The sequence below is a fragment of the Halictus rubicundus genome, chromosome 13 (assembly GCF_050948215.1).
Source record: "Halictus rubicundus isolate RS-2024b chromosome 13, iyHalRubi1_principal, whole genome shotgun sequence".
NCBI classification, from domain to species: Eukaryota; Metazoa; Arthropoda; class Insecta; order Hymenoptera; family Halictidae; genus Halictus; species Halictus rubicundus.
The window spans coordinates 10,396,656-10,404,332 of NC_135161.1; positions in this window are offsets into that span (position 1 = coordinate 10,396,656).

Genomic DNA, 7,677 nt, shown 5'->3' on the forward strand with positions numbered 1-7,677 from the left:
CATTGTAGCAACGTAACAATTCTATTATCCGAAGTGTCCCGTTGCACCCACCTCGTGTGCGCGTTAAAATACTAGAAAAGCCACCGATTCAGCGTTGTAGCTCCCTTTAGGAAAAGGGCGAACGATCAGAAGGGTGGCGAAAGCATAGAAGCGCATGGTCAGGAAAAATTTCATTGAAAAATTCCCACGGAAAGTCGGGATCGCGGAGGTCCGCAGGAGGCGCGACGTTATCGGGGGTGGCCGAGGAAGGTGGGAAACGCGGAGGACGGTGGGAACCGGGTGCGAATCGAGAACGGGCCGGTAAGGGAGCGAAAGAAGTCGGATGCGAAACCGAGGAAAAAAAAATCGCTGGCCGAGAAGAGATGTACGATTCGTGCACGCCGCACAATTACCGGGCGGCGAGTGTCGAGGAACCCTCTTTTATATTAATAGTCGAGATAGTAGTCGAGCGTGTAGCGCGATAGTAGAGTGCGGCGATCGCGGCGGTGCAGGGGCGGGTAGGGGAGAGAGAGAGAGAGAGAGGAGAGGAGAGCGGGTCCGGGAGCGGGTTACGAGGCTTTTACGGGCGCGACGGAGTCCGATGCTCGGGCGACCGGCCACCGCGATGAAGAGGGACAACGAGAATGGCCGCGGAGAGGTCAGAGGAGAGCATAAAGCCGGAGAGCACAGGGGGACGTAGGCGGGGGATCAACGGAGAGTGTCCAAGGGGGACGTGTTCGAAACGATAGCTAGGAGGATGGGATACACCGTGTACGGACCCCTTGTATCCACGATTGCTTCAGTTTCAGTTCGCGATGGAGACTATTTGCTCCTTCCAGTGGTAGCTGCCGGTTCAGTCTTCGACCGAGGGTGTCCGAAAGAGAGGGAGGCGGAAGGAGAGCGAGAGCGAGAGAGAGAGAGAGAGAGAGAGAGAGTGCGCGTGGACCAGGGTCACGGGAAATCTCGAGGAAACCGTGTCCCGGAAAGCGAAACTCCGGAAGATTCGGCCGGTAGATCGCCGATGGATCTGCTCGCAGGATCGCTCTCGAGGACGCTCGGTTGACACGCGGACATGATCCACCGTATCGGTGGTCCTCTCCTTCTCCTCGCTGGACAGTCCCGTCGATCCGTGGATCCGAGCGGATCCGCGACGGAAACGCAGCGTACCCGAGGCGTCCCTCTTCCGGGATCGACGCCGATCGCGCGGACGAAACTCGGCTAGACTCGGTCGTTGGTGAAAAGGTTTATTTTGTTCGGACAGAGTTTTACGATCGAGGAGTAGTGGGTGGCTTCCTGTCTGTGCTCCGGTGGATCCGAGTGTCCTGCAAGGATATCGCCGGGCTGTCGAGAACTGTTTCGAGATCTCCGGCGTCTCCGGGTAAGATTGAACAGCAGAGAGAGCGGAGAGAGAGAGAGAGTAGTGTGGTAGAGTAGAGTGGTTCCGGAAGTAGACGACAATAATCCAGGAACCGCGACGACGAGCGTGGGATCCGTCGGGAGCGTCGGCGCGCAACCGCGCGTCCGACGGAATGGAAAAGTCTGCGAGCTCTCTCGGCTGCGTCGCTTGTCAAACTCCTCGTAAATCTCTCCGTTGTTGAGCCACCGGTAGCTAAATCGCGCGACTCGTAAAATACGACGCGGATCCAGCGCGATATCGCGGTCGCGCGTTCGTTATCTCGCTCGGTCGACGTAAAAACAAATTGTTTAGAGAGACGTGCCGGGCTCGTCGATCGGCGGAAAGAGGAACGACGCACACAGTGGGCAATTTGGACAAAATCGGATTCAAAATCAAGGAACTTTCGATAGGAATGAGGTAGAGCGATGAAATTTTTTTTTAATGAAAGCTGCAACTTTGTAGTATATGGAAAAAATAGAGAGATTGTGTTACGAACGTTTTCTAACCTCGAGAAAATTCGTTAAACGCGAACAAATTCAAGAGAATTTTAGTTTTTCCAATACCACGCGCGGAAAAAATTTTTTTTTAACATACTACACATCATTTCCCATAGATTTTTCACGCCGATTTCAAATCTGGTCTCAAAATTTGTCTACGACCTCAGGATTTTGCAAAAAATAGATTTTTGTGACAAAAACTAACGAAGTCATTTTTTCGTTGAAACGATTGGATGGTAATAATCTCTCTATTTTTCCCATATTTTACAAAGGTTCAGCTTTCATTTAAAAAAAATTTCATCGCTCTACCTCATTCCTATCGAAAGTTCTTTGATTTTGAATCCGATTTCGTCCAAATTGCCCACTGTGCGACGCAGTCGCGACGAGACGAGACCAGACGCGGATGGACCGGTTCCGAATCCGCCGGCAAACATACCGATTACAAACCGGTGACTTCCGAAATACGTATAACACCGGTGTCACGCCTGGCGTATCTGCTGTATTTACGATGGGCAAAGGAACACCGAAATTACAATTTACAATAGTTGACACGTACCTGCACCGTTGCCATATCCATAGCAATCGGCTCCTCCGCTGCCGCGGGGCTCTTTCAGAAACTAAACAATCATATACACTCTTATAGTCGCGCTACGCTACGATTTCCAGGCGGAAGAAAAATTTTTTAAATACCGGTGTTTATTTCGATTTCGGTATTATAATCATTTCGGTGTTATATCGGTTCATGCACAGCCTTGTTGGTGCAATATCGAAGGTTTCTTCAAAGTTCCCCGTGTTCAAATGCGTCTTCGGCAAGGATTCCCCCCTCTCTGCGCGAAGACTCTCGATCGGATCGGGATCGAATCGATCGAGAGGAAGCGAGAGCGAGAGGCGAGAACCGGGCTGGAACGGGACGGCGCACAGTGGTCCGAAATTGAAAACTAATCAATGATGACTTTGTAAATGTCTAGAGACCTCGAAAATGAAGAAATTAATGAAATTGAATACATATTTTAGTTTCTATGATCATTTAAAGTTGAACGTTTTGAAAGTAGCATATTTCACCAAGAAAAATTGCTCAAGTTCTTTGCGTAGTCTGAATTTTTTTTTTTTTTGCATGATATAGAGCATCCCTTTCCAATAAGAAACCATATATTATTTTAGTAATAACTAATAATAATATATTTTAAAAATACTGCTGAATGATACATGACAGATTTAAAAAATTTTATATGTTTGTCAGAGGAGATCTTTTTTATCCCATGAGATCGCAGGCTCTAACAAACAGGAATATGTTCGGCACACCTTCCTCTAAATAATCATGAAAGAATTAATTCCCCCCTTGTCCCACTGCTCAAATTATTATTGTTTAAAGCTATCAATGTTGAACGCGGTATCGCATGAATTGATGAAACTCTGCAAGGGGAAGAGTCATCGAACGATGGTAATACAGCCCGAAAGTTTTTCTCCGACGCTTAAATATCAGCCGAAATCGCGGTAATTGATATAAAATTAATTAAAAGGTTCCACGTTATACTTCAGGTACTTCCCTTTCAAAACATTTGGAAATTTTTAATGGTATATGTATATTCATTTTTTATTATAGGTCTTTTCATCACCCTACACGGTGGACGTAGTAAAATTTAAAAAATATGCACAAGATACGGCAATGCATTATGTAAACAATCATGGACGGTATTGCATGACAGCGTCGATTCATAAAATACTAATACATGGGGCAGAAATTATAAAAAAATGCGTTGTTGCCAATAGGGCAACTTTCAGAGGAGGCCCAAGAAACGCGTCATAAAGATTTCAAACGCATACGATGTAGTAACACGCGAAAATATTCAAGATTATGCACAAACGAAGACATATATATCTAGCATTAGAACAAAATCATACAGAAGAAAAGTCAGGCTGTTAGAAGCAGAAGCTTTAGATTTAATAAATATTTCAAATGAAAAGTGTAATGAGAATAATAGTAATAGCAACAACAACAACAATTGTGATACAATTCTTCTTTAACCTATCCGTAGGTTAACAATTCAACATTATCTGGTGTTCAAGTTGCACGTTAATATCACATACGGTTTAAAAGTTATACAAAAATGTCACACGATTTTGAACCACTGTGCGACGGCTTCCAGAAACTAAACAATCATATCCCCCCTTATAGTCGCGCTACGGCTACGATTCCGAGGCGGAAGAAAAATTTTAAAAATACCGGTATTTATATCGATTTGGGTATTATATTATTCGGTATTATTATAGCGGTTTATGCACAGCCTTGTTGGTGCAATATCAAAGGTTTCAAAGTTCCCCGTGTTCAAATAATGCGTCTTCGGCAAGGCTTCCCCCATCCCTGAGCGAAGACTCTCGATCGGATCGGGATCGAATCGATCGAGAGGAAGCGAGAGCGAGAGGCGAGAACCGGGCTGGAACGGGACGGCGTGCGAAGCGGGACGACGTTGTTTGCACTAGCGTGACGTCACGTCACTGGCAATTGTGACGATAGAGAGCGAGAACGGACCGCGGCAGAATGCACGCGCGTACGTCGCGTGCACGGAAAATCCGGGAACCAGGGTTACACGTCTCGAGACACACACGTTGCCGTGAGTTACGAGCGAGGTTTCCACCTTTGTCGTCGCGGTTCGACGACGATCGACCGCGGATCCCAAGGATCGTTCGACGATTTAGTGTATCATCGTTGAATCGCCTCTTCCGCGTCGCTTCCGGTCCTCCCTCGTTAGCGTCGCGAGATTCCCGACGATTCAATCGAACGTGACGATTCTGGACGGGGACGTTGGAAACGCGACGCTAAGGAGGGAACAGCAACCCTTGCTTGAAACAGCTTCCGAGCGCGAAGGGTTAATGATTTTGGAAAATTGAAAATTCTTACAGATTGCGTGAAATGTAACTTGGAAATTGTAAGATGTGCCAGGACTTTCGGGACCGAATGAAAGAAGCGCGAGCCGACCCTGAAGCGAAGTTGAAGAGGTCTAATTCCGGTTGTGGGATGCTCCACGAATTTGCATAAACATCCGCAGTCCGTCCGGGACAAAGTCGCGACGCGATCCAGGAAGAAGACGGTGGTTATTATCGCGAATGTCGTGACGATTTCAATTTGCGCCGCTGTCCAGAAGATTCGTGGAAAACGGAGACGCACGACGGACGGCGGACCGTCGATTCCGTCGACGGAACCTGGCCGATCCCGATTTTTCCGATCTCGAACTGGCTCGCGTATCGATTCGCGATCGTGCGATCCGCCGTACTTTTGGGTCGCGATTATCTATGATTTCTTGTAATCTTGTGAAACAGATACCGTCTTTATCTCCCTCTCTCACTCTCTATCTTGTTGATAATCTTGTCTATTATCTCGGAAATTAGGCTGCGAGCAACGCGTAGCTGAAGCGTGGAAATAAGTCAGTGGCGCACTGGCTACTGTCGCCGGCTCGTCGATTTTAACCCTTTGATTGCGAAGAGTGTAAGCTGTGTGTATACGATCTTGTAGATCCATTGATATGTTTCGGGGGAGTGTACGATTTATTTCCAGTGAATTTTAATCGGTGCATCGCGTTTACCGTTTCGAAAGTGCCCGTTCCTCAGGATTCCGCAGTTGTCTATTTTCGGATACCAGGAAGTCCGCCATTTTGTGCTAATTTCTTCCCAATTTGTTCCTAATTTTTTACTAATTTTCTCCTAACTTGTTCCTAATTTATTCCTGATACGTTCCTAAATTTTTACTAATTTCTTCCTAATTTTTTCCTAATTTCTGCCTAATTTTTCCCTAATTTATTCCTAATTTTTTCCCCAATTAATAAGAAACATTAGCTTATTTTTGACTAATTTCTTCCCAATTTATGCCTAATTTTTTACTAATTTCTTCCTCATTTTTCCCTAATTCATTCCTAATATGTTTCCAATTTCTTCCTAATTTGTTCCCAATTGTCTGCCTAACTTTTTCCTAACTTTTTACTAATTTGTTCCCAATTTCTTTCTGATATCTTCGAAAATTCTTCCGAATCTCTTCCTAATTTCAGTCTACAACACTACCCATAGCAATCGCTGAAACTATAGAATTATAAATGGAACGCAATTAGCTGATTCGAAATGTAAAATATAATTTGGCGATGCGTTATCTTAGTATCTTTTGCGCAACTATTTTTTAGGACAGTGTATATTAGCTTGTCGCAATGCCTAATCATTTTTGCAGTCGAAAGGTTAAAGTTCTCCCGGCCGCACGTTTCGCAACAACTCGATGTCCAGAGATTTATTCTTAACAATTACCTGGAAGCATTCTTCAAAATTCTAAGTCGAACGTGACAGTGTACTAACAACATGGCTCTAACGTTTGACACGTTTACGCCGCTATCATGTGCCACGATGCGTCAGCATTGATATTTCATAGTCTTTCCTGCACAATTTTCAGAAATGTTCCGCACAGGAGCTACACTATAACAACACACCTGCCGGAATTCTCAGAAGAATACACTCGTTTTCGCATTATCAGTTCTTCAATCGACTAATTAACACATTGTGATCGGGACACGGATAAATCCGATTTTTTTAGGCTGTTAGAACGATATTTATACAGGTTTTTTAACGACGGATTATGTTACCGTCGACTTTGTGACAGTTAAACGATACACGTGTTATATTTACATATTACTTTTGTTATTTATAGCGTCATCTTAAAGTTATAACGATTTCTAAAAATGTCCAATTTCCTAAGCGTCGGCTAAAAATTATAGCCCGCGCCAGGCTCAAGGCCGCGCGCGAAATGTCCCGCAAACAATGCGTTAATGTCGACTGATTTACCGTCTTGTTTACTTTACCACTACTCAATTATACGGGTAACTCACGCACGTGGCAACTAGACTCGGGATATTTATGCTAACTAATTTTCTAAACTAATTGTAGGAAACAAAATGTTGACAACAGCGTACTTCTTCATTTAATCATGGAAATAGATCGAGAACGATATAGCAATTCTCTCAAATTCTTCTAATGGCTTCACACTTTTGTGTTTCATTCATTTTCCTCATAAACGCTAATCAACTATCGCGGCAAGCTGGAAAATTAGCATCACGCCAGTCAGTGACATCAGTCAACAAACGTTTGTCGAAGAAACAGTATAAGAACAGACATAGTTCCCGCACGACGTAAATCAGCAGTCCTGCCCCACCAATTTCCCCGAAAGTCTCCTAATTAGACAAAAAAAAAAATGCATCGATTGCAAGACACATAGAAAAAAAAAATGTCTAGCTTCTTCTTAAACTTATTAACACTTCAAAATTATTCTTAAACTTCGTAAATACTGTTTCAAACCTTAGCACTCGAATGGCGACTGCAAGGCGCCACTAAAAATTGCTGGATCATTATTCAAAATATTTTTAAAATTATTAAATTTGCTGTAGTCAATTTTGTTGGAGTAAAACGCACCATTTTAGGGGAAATATTCTAGATCGGAAGAACCGTTTCGTTTTGGGGTTAAAATAGCTTCGAGTGCAAAGGGTTAAACGGTACACACAAATTTCCGTGAAAAACGCCTAAAATCCTACTGCCAACGCTCGGCAAACAAATTATCTTTCGCACTCCACGTCCCTCGAAATCTGTGAAAGATCGATGACTAAAAGTTGAGAGTAAACCCCCGATTTGTAGGTGGTCCATCGTGATCGGGGGGCGACGCGATGAAGAGGAGTCTCTGATCGGTGGACAGGACTAGAGGGCAGCGGTAGGACCGGGACGATCCGAGCCTGAGTTGTGAATCGGAAACAGGTCCGCGACATTTCCTCGTGGTGTGGA